Below are 23,532 nucleotides of genomic sequence, written 5' to 3' on the forward strand. Positions count from 1 at the left end.
ACAGCTTTAAGTCAGCAAGAACCCAAAGGATATTGATTATACAAACCTTTCTTAAGGAAACTGCTCAAGAACTAACAGCAGAGAACATAGGCAAACTTGAGTTGAAGGAGAATCATTTAGCTGTCAGTGAGAATCATCTCAGATAAAAAACAAATACACAAACATAAAGGTCCAGATAAGAAAAATAAACTTATGAGTGAGGATGATGCCATGTTACATGCTCTGACAATGTAAGAAAACTAGAACCATCACAAAATGGAAGGAGACAATTTGGAAGTAGAATAAGTTTTGGAAAACTTCAGCTCAGAATCAAAAAGGTATCATTTAAGGGTGACAAACCAAGGAAGACTGGGATATGCTGTGCTGTGCTTTGCTGCTCAGTCATGTCTGACTCTCTGTGACCCCATGGACTGTAGCCCACCAGGCTCTTCTGTCCATGGGAATTCTGCAGGCAAGAGTACTGGAGTGGGTTGCCATGCCCTACTCCAGGGAATCTTCCCAACCCAGGGACCGAAATCAGGTCTCTTTCACTGCAGGTGGATTCTTTACATCTGAGCCACCAGGGAAGCCTAGGAATAGAATAAACATATTTAATATGTTCAATACCGAGTCAGGTAATGTTACTAACTGAAACTGGATGAAGAGAATGAGGTGAGAGACAAGGAAAAACACCCAGGCTCACGTTGTGCATGGCAGGGAAGTAATAAATATTGCTTACAGAGGGGGAATGGATAGCATATAAAGGTGTAATGATAAAGATAGTGAAAATCACTCGTGTCGTGTCTGACTTTTTGTGACCGCATAGGCTGTACAGTCCCTGGGATTCTCCAGGCCAGAATACTGGAGTTGGTAGGCTATCCCTTCTCCAGGGGATCGTCCCAACCCAGGAATTGAACCGGGGTCTCCTGCATTGCAGGCAGATTCTTTACCAACTGAGCTATCAGGGAAGCCCATGATAAAGATAACCTTGAGAAAAATAAATAAGGAGCATTTTAAACAGCAGAACTACAGTAAGCAAAGATGTAAGCATAGAAGACAAAAAAAAAAAGGAATTAAACTGCTGATTATAAATATAGCACACACAGAAAAATACATAAAATATACAGAATAACCAACCATTATAAAGCACACACTCCTTAAACACTACCCATGTCAGGAAATGCAACATTACTAGCATTCCTTAGATGGTAATCTCTCTCTACTATCCTGACTTTTATGGTAACTGCCTGTTTTTTCACAGGAATACCTCATTTTATTGTGCTTCACTTTATTATGCTTTGCCGATATTGCGTTTTTTTTTTTAATTATTTTTAAACAAATTGAAGGTTTGTGGCAACCTTGTGTTGAACAAGTCTATCAGCTTCATTTTTTTTTCTTCCCTTTTTATTTATTTAAAAAATTTTCTTCCAGCTTTATCGAGATATAATTGACATACAGCTCTGTATAAGTTTAAGGTGTGACAGCATAATGATTTGACTTACATACATCATAAAATGATTAATACAGTGAGTTTAGTCTACATCCATCATCTCATATAGAAACAGAATTACATAAATAGAAAAAATATGTTTTTTCCTTGTGATGAAAACTCAAGATTTTTTCTCTTAACAGCTTTTATGTATAACATACAGCAGTGTTAACTCATCCTGTTGTACATTCCATCCCTGGGACTTATTTATCTTCTAACTGGAAGTTTGTGTTTTTTTGACTGCCTTCATCCAATTCTCCCTCCCCTGAACCCTGGTAACCACAAATCTGATCTTTTTTTTTGAGTTTGTTTTTGAAGGACAGTTGACCTACAACACTACTATAGCTCCTGTTTCACAACAAAGTAATCTGATATTTCTATATGTTTCAAAAATGCTCACCAGTTACAATATGTCAGCATACAAAGATATGACTTGATTATTGCCCATATTGTCTTAAGGTAGTTATCGTTGTCTGATTTATGTCCCTGAGCATAACGCCCTCTATGTCTATCCATGTTGTAAATGTGTCAATCCCATTTTCCCGACATTTGTCCACTTTGTGTCTCTGTGTCACACTTTGGTGATTCTCACAATATTTCAAAATGTTACACTCTTATTATCTTTGTTATGGTGATCTGTGATCAGTGATCTTTCATTTAACAACTATGATTCGTGGAAGGCACAGATGATGCTTAGCCTTTTTTAGCAATAAAATATTTTTAAATTACGGTATGTACGTTGGTTTAGACAAACGCTATTGCACACTTGGAGAAGGCCCTGGCACCCCACTCCAGTACTCTTGCTTGGAAACTCCCATGGACGGAGGAGCCTGGTAGGCTGAAGTCCATGGGGTCGCTAAGAGTTGGATACGACTGAGCGACTTCACTTTCACTTTTCACTTTCATGCATTGGAGAAGGAAATGACAATCCACTCCAGTGTTCTTGCCTGGAGAATCCCAGGGACGGTGGAGCCTAGTGGGCTGCCGTCTATGGGGTCGCACAGAGTCGGACTCGACTGAAGCGACTTAGCAGCAGCAGCAGCATTGCACGCTTAATAGACTTTTACATGCCCTGGAAAACCAAAAAAGTTTATATGACTTGTTTTATGGTGATATTTACTTTATTGTGGTGGTCTGGAACCAAACCTACAATATCTGTGAGGTATGCCTACACATATATTTTATACATATAAAATCTATATGAAATTTTACAATTTATGTATACATTCCTTATTTTTCCTGACTTGGGACTTTATGTAAATAGAATCATACTATATTTACTCTTTCGTATCTTGCTTTTTTATTTAAAAACGTGTTTCAAGATTTATCCATTGTGTTACATGTATCTTTAATTTGTGCATTTTCTTGGATGTATAGTACTCTATTGTTTGAACATAACAATTTACTAACGATGCTTCTAGTCATAGATATTTGCATTTGTACAATGGATATGTTGTGGTACCTCACTTAGATTTTTATTTGTATTTCATTGATTCCTAAAAATATTAAGTATTACTTCACATGTTTGTTCAATGTCCTCACTTGTGAATTGCCTGTTCAGGGTTTTTTGCCCATATTTTTCCAGTGGGTTGCCTTTGTTTTCTTAATGATTTTTGCAATACCTTTGTATATTATAGTTTTGTTATGAACCTGTTGTGGATTATATGTGTTGTAACTCTATATGTCTTGTCTTTCTACTCTTTTTATTATGTTTTCAGATAAGCAAAAATTCTTATATTTCATGGAGACCAATTTATATTTTTTTCATTTGTAATTTATATTTTTAAAAATTACATTAAGACATCTTTCTCTACCCTGAGGTCATTATATTCTTCTATGTTATATACTAAAATTTTACAGTTTTGTTTTTCGTGGTAGATCTGTAACGGTTCTGGGGTTGATTTTTGTGAATTATATCAGTTATTTTAAAAGGTGAGAAAAAGGATCTGGGCTGAAAATAAGGAAAATTTTTGAAAGTCTACACACAAAGCAATTAGACCCACCAGGCCCCTTCTCCACCTGGATGTAGCTCAACAACTTCTCCAGACAGATGCCCAGGGAGAGGCTTCAGAATTAGGTACACCAAACACACTAGAAGGCAGAGGTTTGCTTTGCGGCTAAAAATGGGGGGAATAAGTGAAAGTTTGGTCCCTTTTCCAGCTCTGGCCCCGGAACTCAGCCAGGCGTATATTCTCTGGGAGATTGGAGAGTTCTTCAAAGAAATTGAATGGCCTCAGGAAAAATATCTACAGATTAAAAACAATTCTGGACACTCAATACATAGGATCCTCCTAATCACCTTACATGATCACCCACTGTGTAACAAATTGCCCCAGAATTTAGCAGCTTAAAACAACAAAATTTATTACCTCACCATTTCCAGGCCAAGAATCAGAGCATAGCTTAACAGAGTACCTCTGGCTCAAGGTCTCTTGTGGGATTGCAGTCAAGCTGTCAACTGAAGTGAGATCCATTTCCAAGCACATGTATGTGGTTGCTGGACTCTCATAAGTGAGCTTCTCCTTGGACAGTGAGCTTCTCCATGTCTCAGGACATGACTGCTGTCTTCTCCCTGGGCAAGCAATGCAAGAAGAAGCACCCAGAACGGAAGCCTCAACCTATATATAACTAATCTCAGAATGGACATCCCATCACTTCTGGGATATTTTCTTTGCTAGAAATGAGACAGTAAATCCAATCCACACTCAAAAGGAGAGGATTACACAACGGCATTGCATATTTAGGGGTCTCCAAGACCAGCTTCAGGTTTGATAAATTGCTGAGACTGACAAAATTCGCTGAAAGCTATTACAGTCATGGTTACAAGTTATTACAGCAAAAGGAGAGAGATCAAAATCACCCAAGGGAAGAGGCATATAAAGCAGTGTCCAGGAGACAATGCAATTTTAAGTGCAGAGAATCCAGTCTTCCTTTCCCCGTGGAATTATACAGATACCGCTTACTTCTTACAGCAACAATATGTGACAATACACATGTAACACCACCAACTGAGGAATTTGTATTGGGGCTTAATCATGTAAACTTGGTTGCCTGTTTGGCTAACCTTAATCTCTAGCCCCTCTGGAGGTTGAGCTGATACTGCATGGTTGAGAGCCACTACTAGAAATCACACTGTTAGCACAGACTATCTGGCATGGCCATAGGACCCAGATAAACAAGATACTCTTATCAGGCAGAAAATTTCAAGGGCTCAGAAATGACTTCCCAGGAACTGAGAGCAAAGACCAACCTCTCTCTGAAAAAATAATCCTGTTGCAGGGAAAAGCCAATTCTGACTTTGTATTGGAACTGTTTCTCTGACTTGATTTTGGTTGCTTTTGTTATTATAATTGTACATAAAGACCTGCTTCAGAGAATCCTGCCCCTCTGCTTGACAGTTAAACTAAAGTGCTTATGTTCAGAACCCTGTCCCCCTGTAGATGGTAGGAAGGAAGAAATAACACATTCTTTGCCTGTGGCTTGCTATTCTAGGAGATATTTGCAAGATTAATGGCCTTTTTACTGTATTTCCCTACCTCCTCCCATTTCTGTTTTATAAAAGAATCTGGCATGCAGACCCTATAAGATGGTTATTTGAAGACATTAGTCTGTCATCTTCTCAGTCAGCTGGCTGTCTGAATAAAGTCATATTCCTTGCTGCAACACCTCATCTCTTGGATTTATTGGCCTATCATGAAGCATGCAGAGCAAGCTTGGATGCAATAACAATCATTCACTCCAAAGGCAGGACCATTGGGACGGAGCTGAGGATCACTAGGAGACATCTTAAAGCTTGCCTACTAAGAGAAAGGACATGCTTCCCTGGAGGCTCAGTGGTAAACAATCCGCCTGCCAATGCAGGAGATGTGGGTTTGATCCCTTGGTTGGAAAGATCCCCTGGAGAAGGAAATGGAAGCCTACTCTAGTATTTTTGCCTGGAAAATCCCATTAGCAGAGGAGCCTGGTGGGCTACAGTCCATGGAGACCCCAAAGAGTTGAACACGACTTAGTGAATAAACAACAACAGCCACACCCACCATTTACAAAACTTCCATCTATGTTCCTGATCATTTTTTAAGTACTTCATTTTAAAATGTGATTGGGTTACCATATATTTAAGGAAAGCCTACAGTATAAGAGAGAGACCTAAACAGACCATGAAGAAGGAAAGAACGTTGAAGAAACAGAGACAATTTAGGGAGTTAAACTAAATTAAACTGTAAAACCAACCAACTATCCAACAAAACAAACCAAATCCTGTAATATTACTGGAGAGATAAAATATTGCATCTGACGCCCCAAAAGGCCTCTTTTTACCACTGCCAAATCAAACCTCAGAAACAGAGTTTAGGATGAAGTAGAAAAGAATAGCTGTATTGCTTTACCAGGCAAAGGGGGATGCAGCAGACTCCAAAACTGTCCAAATCAGGATTTTGTGAGGAATTTTATAGCAACACTTCAAGGGTGGGGTTGCTGACAAGATTACTCTGAGTACAGGGACTACAGTTCTTTAATCTGATCACAGGTAATCTCATGATGAGCTTCTTTGGTTCCCTTAACCCAACCTCAGGTGGTCTTCTCTGGTATGAAGAATGCTGATATCTTCCACTTGTTGCTTTTAGTTCTATAAAGAGCTCAAAGATATTGTTATGTATATCCCTGGAGGCAGAACCAGTACTCTGCCCCAAGGCTTTACTATTATTTCTTGGCTGCTCCACTCTTATCTTATATCTCCTCCCTTCTCTGAATAGCAACTGTTCAAATCTGCCCTTTGGAACTAAAGGAAGGTCATGCAGGCTGGAGCCTGTTCTCTACAAAGATTGGGGACATGGAAAGGCTTCTGTGCCCAGGAGACCTGGAGTCCTGCTTGGTTTCACATCCACAAGACGAAACAGGATAACGTGGAAAAGAGAGCACAGAAGAACGTCTGTGGGTTAAAACATGGTGAAGTGAAGTGAAAGTGCTCAGTCCTGTCCGACTCTTTGTGACCCCGTGGACTGTAGCCCACCAGGCTCCTCTGTCCATGGGATTCTCTAAGCAAGAATACTGGAGTGGGTTGCCATTTCCTTCTCCAGGGGATCTTCCCGACCCAGGGATCGAACCCAGATCTCCCACATTGCAGGCAGACGCTTTAACGTCTGAGCCACCAGGGAAGCCCTGGTGTCAGGAAGATCTGACATGGTAGATGATCTAAAATTTAAAAACAGAATATTGTTGTTCAGTCGCTCAGTAATGTCCAACTCTTTGAGACCCCATGAACTGCAGCACCCCAGGCTTCCCTTTCCTTCACCATCTCCCAGAGGTTGCTCAAACTCATGTCCATTGATTTGGTGATGCCATCTAACCATCTAATCATCTGTCATCCCCTTCTCGTGCCCTCAATCTTTCCCAGAATCAGAATCTTTCTAATGAGTCAGCTCTTCACATCAGGTGGCCAAAGTATTGGACCTTCAGCTTCACCATCAGTCCTTCCAATGAATATTCAGGGTTGATTTCCTTTGGATGGACTGGTTTGATCTTACAGTCCAAGGGACTCTCAAGAGTTTTCTCCAGCACCACAGTTCAGAAGCATCAGTTCTTCGGCACTCAGCCTTTTTTATGGTCCAACTCTCACATTCATACAGGACTACTGGGAAAACCAAGGCTTTGACCAAATGGACCTTTGTTGGCAAAGTAATGTCGCTGCTTTTTAATACACTGTCTAGGTTTAACACAGCTTTTCTTCCAAGGAGCAAGCGTCTTTTAATTTCATGGTTGCAGTGATTTTGGAGCTCAAGAAAATAAAATCTGTCACTGTTTCCATTGTTTCGCCATCTATTTGCCAAGAAGTGATGGGATCAGATGCCATGATCTTAGTTTTCTGAGTGTTGAGCTTTAAGCCAACTTTATCACTCTCCTCTTTCACTTTCATCAAGAGGCTCTTTAGTTCTTCTTCACTTTCTGCCATAAGGGTGGTGTCATCTGCATATCTGAGGTTATTGATATTTCTCCCAGCAATGTTGATTCCAGCTTGTGCTTCATTCAGCCCAGCACTTCACATGATATACACTGCATATAAGTTAAATAAGCAGGGTGACAATATACAGCCTTGACATACTCCTTTCCCAATTTTTAATCAGTCTATAGTTCCATATCCAGTTCTAACTGTTGCTTCTTGACCTGTATACAGAAGCATGTAGGTATTCTCATTTCTTGAAGAATTTTCCACAGTTTGTTGTGATCCACACAGTCAAAGGCTTTAGCATAGTCAATGAAGCAGAAGTAGATATTTTTCTGGAATTCTCTTGGTTTTTCTATAATACAATGGATGTTGGCAATTTGATCTCTGATTCCTCTGCCTTTCTAAATCAAGCGTGTACATCTGGAAGCTCTTGGTTCACATACTGCTGAAGCCTAGCTCCAAGGATTCTGAGCATTACCTTCCTAGCATGTGAAATGAGTGCAGTAGTTTAAACATTCTTTGGCATTGCCCTTCCTTCTTTGGGATTGGAATGAAAACTGACCTTTTCGAGTCCTGTGACCACTGCTGAGTTTTCCAAATTTGCTGGCATATTGAATGCAGCAGTTTCACAGCATCATCTTTTAGGATTTGAAATAGCTTAGCTAGAATTCCGTCACCTCTGCTAGCTTTGTTTGTAGTGATGCTTCTTAAGGACCACTTGACTTCACACCCCAGGATGTCTGGATCTAGATGACTGATCACACCGTTGTTGTTATCTTCATTAAGGTATTTTTTGTATAATTCTTCTGTATATTCTTGCCACCTCTTCTTAAAATCTTTTGGCTTCTGTTAGGTCCATACCATTTCTGTCCTTTATTGTTCCCATCTTTGCATAAAATGTTCCTTTGGTATCTCTAATTTTCTTGAAGAGATCTCTAGTCTTTCCCATTCTATTGTTTTCCTCTATTTCTTTGCATTGCACACTTAGGAAGGCTTTCTCATCTCTCCTTGCTATTCTTTGGAACTCTGCATTCAGATGGGTCTATCCTTCCTTTTCTCCTTTTCCTTCTGCTGCTCTTTTCTTAGCTATTTGTAAGGCCTCCTCCGACAACCATTTTGCCTTTTTGCATTCCTTTTTCTTGAGGATAGTCTTGATCACTGCCTCCTGCATAGTGTTACAAACCTTTGTCCATAGCTCTTCAGGCACTCTGTCTATCAGATCTAATCCCTTGAATCTATTTGTCACTTCCACTGTATAATCATAAGGGATTTGATTTAGGTCATACCTGAATGGTCCAGTGGTTTTCCCTACTTTCTTCAATTTAAGTCTGAATTTGGCAATAAGGAGTTCATGATCTGAGCCACAGTCAGCTCCTGGTCTTGTTTTTGCTGACTGTATGGAGTTTCTCCATCTGTGGCCGCAAAGAGTATAATCAGTCTGAATTCAGTGTTGACCACCTATCTGGTGATGTCCACGTGTAGAGTCGTCGCTTGCATTGTTGGAAGAGGGTGTTTGCTATGACCAGTGCATTCTCTTGGCAAAACTCTGTTAGCCTTTGCCCTGCTTCATTTTGTACACCAAGGCCAAACTTGCCTGATACTCCAGGTATCTCTTGACTTCCCTCTTTTTCACTCCAGTCCCCTATGATGAAAAGGACATCTTTTTTTGGTGTTAGTTCTTGAAGGTTTTTTAGATCATCATAGAACTGTTTAACTTCAGCTTTTTTGGCATTAGTGGTTGGGGCATAGACTTGGTTTACTGTGGTATTGAATGGTTTGCTTTGGAAGCCAGCGGAGATCATTCTGTCATTTTTGAGATTGCACCCAAGTACACCATTTTGGACTCTTTTGTTGACTATGATGGCTACTCCATTTCTTCTAAGGGATTCTTGCTCACAGTAAAAACAGACTATAATTATGGAATATTGAGAATGAAGAAAGTGTGTGTTTTGGTGGGTGTTGAAGGGGATGGGATATAAGTTAGGTAAGACCTCACTGTCCAAAAAGTCAAAGTGTTAGCTGCTCAATTGTGTCTGCCTGTTTGCAACCCCATGGACCATAACCCTGCAGTCTCCTCTGTCCATGGAATTCTCCAGGCAAAATACTGGAGTGGGTAGCTAGTCCCTTCTCCAAGTGTTCTTCCTGACCCAGGGACTGAACCTGGGTCTCTTGCAATACAGGCAGATTCTTCACTGTCTGAGCCACCAGGGAAGCCTCAGCAATAAATCAGGGATGCATTTGAGTTTTGTAGAGTCAGAGGAACCCATGATGTGAGCGGTGATCTTTAAGAAAAATAATACAAGCTTACATGTTTGAAGTTAAGAATGGGGCCTTTAAAAGATCTATGGAAGTGAGGTACTCAAACTCAAACTCTATAAGTATAACCAAAAATATCCCTCTATGGTCAATGGAAAGCATCTAAAATTGGAAAATTAAGATGTAAGAGTTTAGGGAAGTGTTCTTGTCTGGAGAATCCCAGGGACGGGGGAGCCTGGTGGGCTGCCGTCTATGGGGTCGCACAGAGTCGGACACGACTGAAGCGACTTAGCAGCAGCAGCAGCAGATGGTCCAGTGCTTAGGACTCTATGCTTTCACTGCTGATGGCCTGGACTGAAATCCTGGTTGGGGAACTAAGGTCTTAGAAGCTGTGCAGTGTAGCCAAAGAAAAAAAGAACTAAAAAAGAAGAAATAAGAGTTTTAAACTTTTTTTTAGAAATACAAGATAAGTACCAGAAGAAAAATCTGAAAGAGTTGAATGCTCGGGATTGTAGAAATTGCAGTAGAGTGTAATGTGGCAAGGAATTACTATTTTTATGATAAAATTCAGAGTACTGTGTGGCTTTTTGCCCCATTCAAGACCCTTCTCCTGTTTAATTTATTTATTCAGTCATTCCCTTTAAGTTCCATCACCTAGCCCCAACTTCCCTTTTCTCACATTCTAATGTGTTTAATGGCATCTTTTGACCGATATGGTGAAATAGATAGGCTGTTGGCTCTTACTCTTAGGATTAACCTTGGATAAACTATGGGTTTTCAGGGAATAACAGCAAATCATAAGAACCCCCTGAGCAGATAAAAGGTTGTTTTGAACTTTTAATGGGTGTTTTTGTTGGGACTGAGCAAGGGAAGGTGGTGTGAGCCACTAGTTTTGTAGCGCCTATGGCTATACATCCTAAGACTTCTCCCTTTCTGTCTACTTTGGGTTGACAAAGACTATGGCCTGGCTTTCCAACCTTTTCCAATAGGCAGTTTCAAAAAGACTGGCCAACATACTCAGGGAAATATGTACTCACAGGTTAAAATAAAAAGAATAGAACTGACCCAAAAGGAAGAAAAAGTAGGGAAGGAAAACACATCTATCAAAAGAAGCAGAGGAATTAAAACAGATGCTAAATAATCTAAATAAATATTTTGAAAAGTGCATCTTTGTACTTGTTCTTATAAAATGTATACAGCTTTTTAGTATGAGTAACAAAGATGGAAAATCATGTATGTTCATACCTCTGATTTCATTTTTTTATTGTGGTAAAAAAAATTTACTGTCTTCACTATTTAAAAGTGTATTGTATCATTCAGTTTCTTACAACTGTTTACTTAAAAATGTGTTTTTCAGAACCATCCATGTTGCTAATTATATATCTAGCCTATTGCTACCAAGTTCTACATGAATCTTCATGGTGAGTAACCCCTCTCCCAGCCAGGGACATCCAGACAGCCTCCAGTTATTCATGATCACAAATAACACTGCAGTGAATATCTTTGTTTATTTCCTTGCATAGTCCCATGGGATAATTTTATTTATACACACACACACACACACACACACACACACACACCCAGGAGGGAAGATGTTGGAGGATGGATATCCTTAGTTTGACTAACTTGAGCAAACATGCTCTCCACAAGTGTGCACCAGGCTACATTCTCCACCAGCAGGGCATGAAGTTCCTGGGTAATACAATAACTAAAAAGACATACCTGTTTTGTTTCAAATTAAATGTCTGACTATCAGTGAATCTGAGCATTTCTTCATATACTAGGTAGCCTTCTGAGTTTCCTCTTCTCTGAATTATCTGTTCATATCCTTTGTTCATTCTTCTGTTGGAGTTACTGATGTTCCCTGTTGCTTTACCAGAGTTTATATTCTAGATGTTTATCCCTTATTTAATTTAAATTGCAAATATCTCATTTAGTCATTTGTTAAATTTGTCTGTGGTGGGTTTCTTCGAACAAAAATGTTTACCTAAAAAAAGTACTTATTTTGAAGTATTGGGTTGGCCAAGAAGTTTGTTCAGGTTTTCCCATAAGATCTTATAGAAAACCCTGAATGAACATTTTAGCCTACCCAATAATATTGAACTTACAGAAAAATATATTTCAAGTATATAGCAAGAATAGTTCAGAAAACTTTCATTTGAGCCTATGATACACAACTCTCCTGAACAGATTGGCATGTGATTCCTACAAACAGGATGTTCTCCAATATAACTACATTGCAATAATCAAAATCAGGAAATTAATGCTATGTAAACCCTAGGCCCCATTCAGATTTAACCAGGTGTCCCCAAAATATACTTTATAAAAAAATAATCCAACCCAAGAGCATACATTGCTAATAGATGGGAATTTCCTCAACCTAATAAAGGACATTTATAAAGTCTGAGATCTAGCATCGTACTCAATGGTAACAGACTGAAAGCTTTTCCCTCTAAGATCAGGAAAAATTCAAGGATACTTGTCGACATTCTAGGAATCAGTGAACTAAAATGGACTGGAATGGGTGAATTTAACTCAGATGACCATTATATCTACTACTGCAGGAAGGAATCCCTCAGAAGAAATGGCATAGCCATCATGGTCAACAAAAGAGTTTGAAATGTAGTACTTGGATGCAATCTCAAAAGTGACAGAATGATCTCCATTCGTTTCCAAGGAAAACCATTCAATATCACAGTAATCCAAGTCTATGCCCCAACCAGTAATGCTGAAGAAGCTGAAGTTGAACGGTTCTATGAAGACCTGCAAGACCTTTTAGAACTAACACCCAAAAAAGATGTCCTTTTCATTATAGGGGACTGGAATGCAAAAGTAGAAGTCAAGAAACACCTGGAGTAACAGGCAAATTTGGCCTTGGAATACGGAATGAAGCAGGGCAAAGACTAATAGAGTTTTGCCAAGAAAATGCACTGGTCATAGCAAACACCCTCTTCCAACAACACAAGAGAAGACTCTATACATGGACATCACCAGATGGTCAACACCGAAATCAGATTGATTATATTTTTTGCAGCCAAAGATGGAGAAGTTCTATACAGTCAACAAAAACAAGACCAGGAGCTGACTGTGGCTCAGACCATGAACTCCTTATTACCAAATTCAGACTTAAATTAAATAAAGTAGGGAAAACCACTAGACCATTCAGGTATGACCTAAATCAAATCCTTTATGATTATACAGTGGAAGTGAGAAATAGATTTAAGGGTCTAGATCTGATAGATAGAGTGCCTGATGAACTATGGACGGAGGTTCGTGACATTGTACAGGAGACAGGGATCAAGACCATTCCCATGGAAAAGAAATGCAAAAAAGTAAAATGGCTGTCTGAGGAGGCCTTACAAATAGCTGTGAAAAAAAGAGAAGTGAAAAGCAAAGGAGAAAAGGAAAGATATAAGCATCTGAATGCAGAGTTCCAAAGAATAGCAAGAAGAGATAAGAAAGCCTTCCTCAGCGATCAATAAAAAGAAATAGAGGAAAACAATAGAATGGGAAAAACTAGAGATTTCTTCAAGAAGATTAGAGATACCAAGGGAAATTTTCTTGCAAAGATGGGCTTGATAAAGGGCAGAAATGGTATGGACCTAACAGAAGCTGAAGATATTAAGAAGAAATGGCAAGAATACACAACAGAACTATACATAAAAGATCTTCACAACCCAGATAATCATTATGGTGTGATGACTCACCTAGAGCCAGACATCCTGGAATGCAAAATCAAGTGGGCCTTAGGAAGCATCACTACAAACAAAGCTAGTGGAGGTGATGGAATTCCAGTTGAGCTATTTCAAATCCTAAAAGAAGATACTGTGAAAGTGCTGCACTCAATATGCCAGCAAATTTGAAAAACTCAGCAGTGGTCACAGGACTGGAAAAAGTCAGATTAAGACAATGCCAAAGAATGCTCAAACTACTGCACAGTTGCACTCATCTCATACACTAGCAAAGTAATGCTCAAAATTCTCCAAGCCAGGCTTCAACAGTACATGAACCATGATCTTCCAGATGTTCAAGCTGGATTTAGAAAAGGTAGAGGAACCAGAGATCAAATTGCCAACATCTGTTGGATCTTCAAAAAAGCAAGAGTTACAGAAAAACATCTACTTTGGCTTTATTGACTATGCCAAAGCCTTTGACTCTGTGGATCACTGTGGAAAATTGTGAAAGAGATGGGAATACCAGACCACCTGACCTGCCTCCTGAGAAATCTGTATGCAGGTCAAGAAGCAACAGTTAGAAATGGACATGGAACAACAGACTGGTTCCAAATAGGAAAAGGAGTACATCAAGGCTGTATATTGTCACCCTGCTTATTTAACTTATATGCAGAGTGCATCATGAGAAATGCTGGACTGGATGAAGCACAAGCTGGAATCAAGATAGCTGGGAGATATATCAATAGCCTCAGATATGCAGCCTGTAGTCAGGTAGGTTGATTCCTCCAGTTCCATTTTTCTTTCTCAAGATCGCTTTGGCTATTCGAGGTTTTTTGTATTTCCATACAAATTGTGAAATTATTTGTTCTAGCTCTGTGAAGAATACTGTTGGTAGCTTGATAGGGATTGCATTGAATCTATAAATTGCTTTGGATAGTATACTCATTTTCAGTATATTGATTCTTCCAATCCATGAACATGGTATATTTCTCCATCTATTAGTGTCCTCTTTGATTTCTTTCACCAGTGTTTTATAGTTTTCTATATATAGGTCTTTAGTTTCTTTAGGTAGATATATTCCTAAGTATTTTATTCTTTTCGTTGCAATGGTGAATGGAATTGTTTCCTTAATTTCTCTTTCTGTTTTCTCATTATTAGTGTATAGGAATGCAAGGGATTTCTGTGTGTTGATTTTATATCCTGCAACTTTACTATAATCATTGATTAGTTCTAGTAATTTTCTGGTGGAGTCTTTAGGGTTTTCTATGTAGAGGGTCATGTCATCTGCAAATAGTGAGAGTTTTACTTCTTCTTTTCCAATTTGGATTCCTTTTATTTCTTTTTCTGCTCTGATTGCTGTGGCCAAAACTTCCAAAACTATGTTGAATAGTAACGGTGAAAGTGGGCACCCTTGTCTTGTTCCTGACTTTAGAGGAAATGCTTTCAATTTTTCACCATTGAGGATAATGTTTGCTGTGGGTTTGTCATATATAGCTTTTATTATGTTGAGCTATGTTCCTTCTATTCCTGCTTTCTGGAGAGTTTTTATCATAAATGGGTGTTGAATTTTGTCAAAGGCTTTCTCTGCATCTATTGAGATAATCGTATGGTTTTTGTTTTTCAATTTGTTAATGTGGTGTATTACATTGATTGATTTGCAGATATTGAAGAATCTTTGCATCCCTGGGATAAAGCCCACTTGGTCATGGTGTATGATCTTTTTAATGTGTTGTTGGATTCTGATTGCTAGAATTTTGTTTAGGATTTTTGCATCTATGTTCATCAGTGATATTGGCCTGTAGTTTTCTTTTTTTGTGGGATCTTTGTCAGGTTTTGGTATTAGGGTGATGGTGGCCTCATAGAATGAGTTTGGAAGTTTACCTTCCTCTGCAATTTTCTGGAAGAGTTTGAGCAGGATAGGTGTTAGCTCTTCTCTAAATTTTTGGTAGAATTCAGCTGTGAAGCCATCTGGACCTGGGCTTTTGTTTGCTGGAAGATTTTTGATTACAGTTTCAATTTCCGTGCTTGTGATGGATCTGTTAAGGTTTTCTATTTCTTCCTGATCGAGTTTTGGAAAGTTGTACTTTTCTAAGAATTTGTCCATTTCTTCCTCGTTGTCCATTTTATTGGCATATAATTGTTGATAGTAGTCTCTTATGATCCTTTGTATTTCTGTGTTGTCTGTTGTGATCTCTCCATTTTCGTTTCTAATTTTATTGATTTGATTTTTCTCCCTTTGTTTCTTGATGAGTCTGGCTAATGGTTTATCAATTTTATTTATCCTTTCAAAGAACCAGCTTTTGGCTTTGTTGATTTTTGCTATGGTCTCTTTTGTTTCTTTTGCATTTATTTCTGCTCTAATTTTTAAGATTTCTTTCCTTCTACTAACCCTGGGGTTCTTCATTTCTTCCTTTTCTAGTTGCTTTAGGTGTAGAGTTAGGTTATTTATTTGACTTTTTTCTTGTTTCTTGAGGTGTGCCTGTATTGCTATGAACTTTCCCCTTAGGACTGCTTTTACCGTGTCCCACAGGTTTTGGGTTGTTGTGTTTTCATTTTCATTCATTTCTATGCAAATTTTGATTTCTTTTTTGATTTCTTCTGTGATTTGTTGGTTATTCAGCAGGGTGTTGTTCATCCTCCATATGTTGGAATTTTTAATAGTTTTTCTCCTGTAATTGAGATCTCATCTTACTGCATTGTGGTCAGAAAAGATGCTTGGAATGATTTCTATTTTTTTGAATTTACCAAGGCTAGCTTTATGGCCCAGGATGTGATCTATCCTGGAGAAGGTTCCATGTGCGCTTGAGAAAAAGGTGAATTATCAGTAATTACCTTAAACGTAATTACCTTATCGGTAATTACCTTAAACGTAAATGGGTTGAATGCCCCAACCAAAAGACAAAGACTGGCTGAATGGATACAAAAACAAGACCCCTACATGTGTTGTCTACAGGAGACCCACCTCAAAACAGGGGACACATACAGACTGAAAGTGAAGGGCTGGAAAAAGATTTTCCATGCAAATAGGGACCAAAAGAAAGCAGGAGTAGCAATACTCATATCAGATAAAATAGACTTTAAAACAAAGGCTGTGAAAAGAGACAAAGAAGGTCACTACATAATGATCAAAGGATCAATCCAAGAAGAAGATATAACAATTATAAATATATATGCACCCAACACGGGAGCACCGCAGTATGTAAGACAAATGCTAACAAGTATGAAAGGAGAAATTAGCAATAACACAATAATAGTGGGAGACTTTAATACCCCACTCACACCTATGGATAGATCAACTTAACAGAAAATTAACAAGGAAACACAAACTTTAAACAATACAATAGACCAGTTAGACCTAATTGATATCTATAGGACATTTCATCCCAAAGCCTCAGATATGCAGATAACACCACCCTTACAGCAGAAAGTGAAGAGGAACTGAAGAGCCTCTTGACGGAAGTGAAAGAGGAGAGTGAAAAAGTTGGCTTAAAGCTCAACATTCAGAAAACTAAGATCATGGCATCTGGTCCCATCACTTCATGGGAAATAGATGGGGAAACAGTGGAAACGGTGACAGACTTTATTTTTGTGGCTGCAAAATCATGCAGATGGTGACTGCAGCCATGAAATTAAAAGACGCTTGCTCCTTAGAAGAAAAGTATGACCAACCTAGACAGCTTATTAAACAGCAGAGACATTAATTTACCTACAAAGTCCCATCTCGTCAAAGCTACGGTTTTTCCAGTGGTCATGTGTGGATGTGAGAGTTGGACTATAAAGAAAGCTGAGCACTGAAGAGTTGATGCTTTTGACTGTGGTGCTGGAGAAAACTCTTGAGAGTCCCTTGGACAGCAAGGAGATCCAACCAGTCCATTCAAAGGAAATCAACCCTGAATATTCATTGGAAGGACTGAAGCTGAAACCCCAATACTTTGGCCACTTGATTCAAAGAACTAACTTGTTGGAAAACACTCTGATGCTGGGAAAGATTGAGGGCAGGAGGAGAAGGGGATGACAGAGGATGAGATGGTTGGATGGCATCACCGACTCAATGGACATGAGTTTGAGTAGACTCCGGGAGTTGGTGACTGACAGGGAGGCCTGGTGTGCTGCAGTCCATGGGATCGCAAAAAGTCGGGCACAACTAAGTGACTGAACTGAACTGATTCTAAGCAACTATTTAAGGATATAAAAATAATACATAAAATATATTCATAATACTGAAACATTAGAAATGACCCAGAACCTTTTAAGAGGAGTGGTCAAGAAGTAGGGCAAACTTTTTATTAAAGTCCTAGAATTCTGCATCATAGAGCATAAAAGAAATGACACATTGGCCTGGGAATCTTGGAATAAAGGCATTCACAGGGATCCATTTTTCCACTTTGACAACAAAAATCACATTTATACAGCTTCCATGTTAACTCAGTTTTTTTTTTTAAAGTTCAAATCTATAGAAAAGTTGAAAGAATAGCACAATGAACATTTTTCACCTAGATCCACCATCTGCTAATATTTTGCCACACTTGCCTTATTTAAAAAATTTTAATCTATTTATTATTTTTCAAACTCTGTATTACTTCATTTATTATTGCTAAATCTTTTGGAAGTAATTTGTAGATATTATATTACTTTATTCCTAAGTAAATGGGGTAAAGAATCCTCTTCCTTGGAATAAGAACATTCTCCTATCACCACATTGCTTTTATCACATTTAGAAAAATGAACAATAGTGTCTAATCATCTAATATTAGGCTCATTTAAATATTCACAATTGTCTGTAAAATATCTTTTTTACAGCTGCTTTTTTTTTCAAAGTCCACAATTTGCATCTGGTGTTATGTCTCTTCACTTTTGAAAATTTTTAGAATGGTTCTCCTGGCCTTTTAAAAATATTTAGTTATACTGTTTGAAGAGTCTGGGGCAGTTTTCTTATAGAATGTTCCACATTCAGGATTTATTTCTTGCATAACATTAGAAGGTACATAATGTCAGTTTGCTCAACTATTGTGATGTTAAGTGTGATCTTTGGTGAATGCACTGAATTTTGTTTCACCAAAATTCATAAGTTATGACTTCCCTGGTGGCCCAGTGCTTAAGAATCCACCTCCCAATGCAGGGGACATGGTTTGATCCCTGTGCAGGAAGATTCCACATTCCAAGGGACAAGTAAGCCGGTGTGCGGCAACTATTGAACCCGTGTGATGCAACTGCTGAAGCCCAACACCTAGAACCCGTGCTCTGCAACAAGAGAAGCCGTGGACCACGACTGGAGAGTAGCCCCTGCTCCCTGCAACTAGAGAAAGCCCACGCGCAGCAACCGAGACCCAGCACAGCCAAAAATAACAAAGAAATAAAACTTACTTAAAATGCATAAATTAAAGCCCTAACCCCTAAACTGATGGTATTTGAAGATGAAGCCTTTGGGAGGTAGTTAGATTTAGATAAGTTCATGAATGTGAAGTCCTTATTGTGGGATTAGTGTCATTAAAAAATGAAACATCAAAAGTTAGGCACAGTCTCTCTCTCTCTCTGTCATGTGAGGATACAGCAAGCAGGTGACCATGTGCAAGTCAGGAGAAGAGATCTGACCAGGAACCAAACCAGCCAGAACCTTCATTTTGACTTGCCAGCCTGCAGAACGGTGAAAATAAATTTCTGTTGTTCAAGCTACCCAATCTACGGTATTTTGTTATAGCAGCCCCAGCAGACTAGTACACTTGTTAGAGTTGGTGGCCCGTCCTTCCACATAACACGTATGTCTCCTTGTAATCATTAAGTAAACTGAGGGGTGATATTTTGAGAGTGTGTGAATATCTTGTTCCCCATTAACCTTTCATAATAATTTAAATATAAATTAATAATAGTTCTTGCCTGAATCAAATTTTAATTTGAGGTTGCAGAATGGTGATTTTCCCAATTCTTTTATTCCTTTTATATGTATTAGCAGGCATTCTTTTATAAAGCAAGGTTACCCTTTCCCCTTTTGTCTAGCCTCTTTAACTCTTACTTTTTGTGTCTTTCAAAGCAGTCTCTGACACAGGAACTTGGTTGTCAGTATTTATTTGGGAGATGATACTGGAGGAACAGAGAAAATGGGGAAAGTTAGGGTAAGGAGAAAAGTTAGTAAACAGTGTATCAGTGAACAGTTCTGCTGTGGATAACTGGGGTTCTGTCCCACGGAGAAACCGCATGGAATGCTTTAGAATTGTCTCACTAACCCCAACACACGTTACTTAAGACCTGTCCTGGAGGTATTAATGGTCCCACCTTCCTCATCCCTCAGAAGCCATGTACTTTAAGTGGTCCCTGAGAAAGATCTCAAGAAGAGGATAAAGAAAACAGGCAAGAAGATGGGAATTATCAGGGTGATGTGAATTGTGGCTAGAAAAAAAATGCAAGTGGGTTGTGAGGGTAAGGTGGAACAGGGAATCAGAGCATCTGCTTCTCTCCCTCTTGCTCACATATCAGTGTGAACTTGTGGAATTAAAAAAAAACTCAGTATATTATAGCCCTTTCCCATCATTATGCTGTTTGATTCCCATATTGCCTCAAATCTGGACAATGGGAGACCCTTCACATTGGTTCCTTTGTCCTTTTGTTCCCAGTAGTCTTTTGAACAGTTCCTTGCTTTCTGGCACAAGAAAACACTGCAGGCTTACCTTGTGCTTTCTCTGCCCCAGACCTGAATTCAGCCATTTCTTTAAGGAGTTCTGGTTCTTCATAGTAGAAAATAATACATAGAAACAGTTCTGAGTTGTCATTGCTTCTAGGCATGGCATCCGTTCCCATCACTTCATGGGAAATAGATGGGGAAACAGTGGAAACAGTGCCAGACTTAATTTTTCTGGGCTCCAAAATCACTGCAGATGGTGACCGCAGCCATGAAATTAAAAGACGCTTACTCCTTGGAAGGAAAGTTATGACCAACCTAGATAGCATATGCAAAAGCAGAGACATTACTTTGCCAACAAAGGTCCGTCTAGTCAAGGCTATGGTTTTTCCAGTGGTCATGTATGGATGTGAGAGTTGGACTGTGAAGAAGGCTGAGCGCCGAAGAATTGATGCTTTTGAACTGTGGTGTTGGAGAAGACTCTTGAGAGTCCCTTGGACTGCAAGGAGATCCAACCAGTCCATTCTAAAGGAGATCAGCCCTGGGATTTCTTTGGAAGGAATGATGCTAAAGCTGAAACTCCAGTACTTTGGCCACCTCATGCGAAGAGTTGACTCATTGGAAAAGACTCTGATGCTGGGAGGGATTGAGGGCAGGAGGAGAAGGGGACGACAGAGGATGAGATGGCTGGATGGCACACTGACTCGATGGACGTGAGTCTGAGTAAACTCCTGGAGTTGGTGATGGACAGGGAGGCTTGGCGTGCTGCGATTCATGGGGTCTCAAAGAGTCTGACACGACTGAACGACTGAACTGAACTGAAGCCTTTTCAATGGCAAAGCTAGGAAAAGAACTTAAAACAGCGGCTTCCCTGGTGGCTCAATGATAAAGAATCTGCCTGCCAATGCGGAGGACAACAGGTTCAATCCCTGGTCCAGGAAGATCCCACATGCCGCGGAGCAACTAAACCTGTTCGCTGTAACTATTGAGCCTGTACTCTGGAGCCTGGGAATCGCAACTGCTGAGCCCAGGCGCTACAACTACTGAAGCCGGGGCACCGCAGCAAGAGAGGCCATCGAAACGAGAAGCCTGTGCACTCCAACTACAGAGTAAGCAGCCCCCGCTCACTGAACTAGAGGAAAGCCTGCGAAGCAAGGAAGACCTAGTTCAGCTAAAAATAAATAAATAAATAAAATTATAAAAATTAAACAAAACAAAAACCATCAGTTTACATAGACCCCTCCAATTTAATCAAACATCACAAGGTCTTTCCTCACTTTCCCCAATTCCGTATTTTATTTTCCTTCTCTTGCAGAGAAAACTCTGGGGTGTCAGTCTGTTATTTTCTCTTCCCTATGTCACACACAAGAGTTTCAGAGTTACAACACCAATATCACTACCAACAACAAATCTTCTAAGTGAAATTTTAAGATTTAATTGTAGTTCTGTTTGTCTTCAAATCATATCCCACTAAATGTATACAGTGAGAAATGTGTACTCAAAATTATTTGAATTCTTTTTCTCTCTGAGGTTATATCATTGGTATACAATTAAAATTTTCTGTTTCAAAATTTATTGAACTATAGATGATTTATGGAGAAGGAGATAGCACCCCACTGCACTACTCTTACATGGAAAATCCCATGGACGGGGGAGCCTGGTAGACTGCAGTCCATAGGGTCGCTAAGAGTCGGACACGACTGAGCGACTTCACTTTCACTTTTCACTTTCATGCATTGGAGAAGGAAATGGCAACCCACTCCAGTGTTCTTGCCTGGAGAATCCCAGGGACGGGGGAGCCTGGTGGGCTGCCGTCTATGGGGTCACACAGAGTCGGACACGACTGAAGTGACTTAGCAGCAGCAGCAGCATAGATGATTTACAATGTTGTCTTTAATTTCTGCTGTACAGCAAAATAACTCATTTATACATATATATATATATATATATATATATATATGAATATATTCTTTTCCATTGTGGTTTATCACAGGATATTGAATATAGTTCCCTGTGTTATACTGTGGGACTTCATTGCTTATCCATCCTGTATATAGTAATAGTTTGCTTCTGCTAATCCCAAACTTCCAGTCCTTCCAGGGGTGGGAGAGGGAAGGACTAGAAATTTGTTTTTCTTTCTATTAAAAGTTGAGGTTTGCATTTAAAGTTCACACAATGGAATAATATGTGGCCATTAAAAAGAACAAAGAAGATCTCTATGTACTAAGAAGGAGAGAAATTGTAAGCCACAAAATAATATATATGTTGTGCTAAGTTTTGTATAATAAAAAAGGAGAAATATGAATAAGTACACATTCCCCCCCCCAAAAAAAAGAAAACCAACACACATATATAGCAGGAAGAAAACAGTCCCTTAGCAATCCTGTTTCTGCTTTCTTACTAATGGATGCTGTGCAACAAATATTTTATACATTCCAAACAGGAAGAAGGAAAAAAAAGAAAGTAGCAGCAGATTTCCACTTAAATTTCATCAGCCTGAATTGAGTTGCATCCTCACACTCAGCAACAACAGGGCCTGGGAGCACAAGCCTCTACAGTTAGATTAAGGAAAGCAAAAAAGAGTTCAAAATGAAGGCTGAATGAGCCAACCTATTGTATCTGCCACTCCTCCCCTTTTAGATTTTAAAATATGTAAAAGCAAAACTGAGGATGGTTATTAGTTAAATCTATTAAACTATAATTTGTTTGTCTAGTAAATAGTAAATTATAATCTGTCTTCATTGATCAAGCTTGCAAAACTGCATGCTCTTCAAGCTTCATGTAGCTTAGACAATGAATTATAAGACTCACTTCACCGCCTGCTACAGATAGCGTCTCTGGCGTGATATGTGCTCAAGTTGTTTTTCAGGAACTCTGAGTCAGCTTTTGTCCAGTTCTAGCCTGTTGAGACCATGGACCCATTAACTGGGTGTGCTCATGTGCTCCATAGGTGACCTTTTGAGTCAGAGGGCTAAAAATTCCAGCTTTGGATCATGCCAAAACCAACATTTTCTGAACACACATCTTATGAAGGAGCATGAAGCCCAGCTGCACCTGTGCAGAGCAACAGTTACTTTGCTTCCTTTTTTATTACCTCCAATCACCTTCCCCTGCACTTCTGACCATCCTGTGCCCTCTACCCATAAATATTTGAAACCCCTCGTCTTTGAAAGAGTTGGATTTGAGATTTGTTCCCGTGCCTCCTTTCTTGACTGTCACGTGAATAAAACCCTATCTCTGCTGCAGACCTCAGCATCTACCTGGCAAATGAACCTGGTTCAGTAACAGAAGGATAAGGATCTAAATAACTAGCAACAGCATTTTTCAAAATTGTAAAGGTAGTTATAATAAAAACCAGCCTATTTGAGAAGCAGAAGCCAGGTGAGAAGCAAATTTAGTGGACTATATTACAAAATAAGATGGATAGCTATTAAAATTTATTGCGCCATGTGTCTCTGTATCTTTCTCAAATCAATTAATATCTATTTCTCTGGCTGAGTTAGCTGTCTATCTGATTTGTGTTTCAATTTACATCCAATAATATCTGCAGTCAATTAGACCTGTTTCCTCCCCCACCCCA

Source organism: Bos indicus x Bos taurus, chromosome 3, assembly GCF_003369695.1.
Source record: "Bos indicus x Bos taurus breed Angus x Brahman F1 hybrid chromosome 3, Bos_hybrid_MaternalHap_v2.0, whole genome shotgun sequence".
In the NCBI taxonomy this organism is placed as follows: domain Eukaryota; kingdom Metazoa; phylum Chordata; class Mammalia; order Artiodactyla; family Bovidae; genus Bos; species Bos indicus x Bos taurus.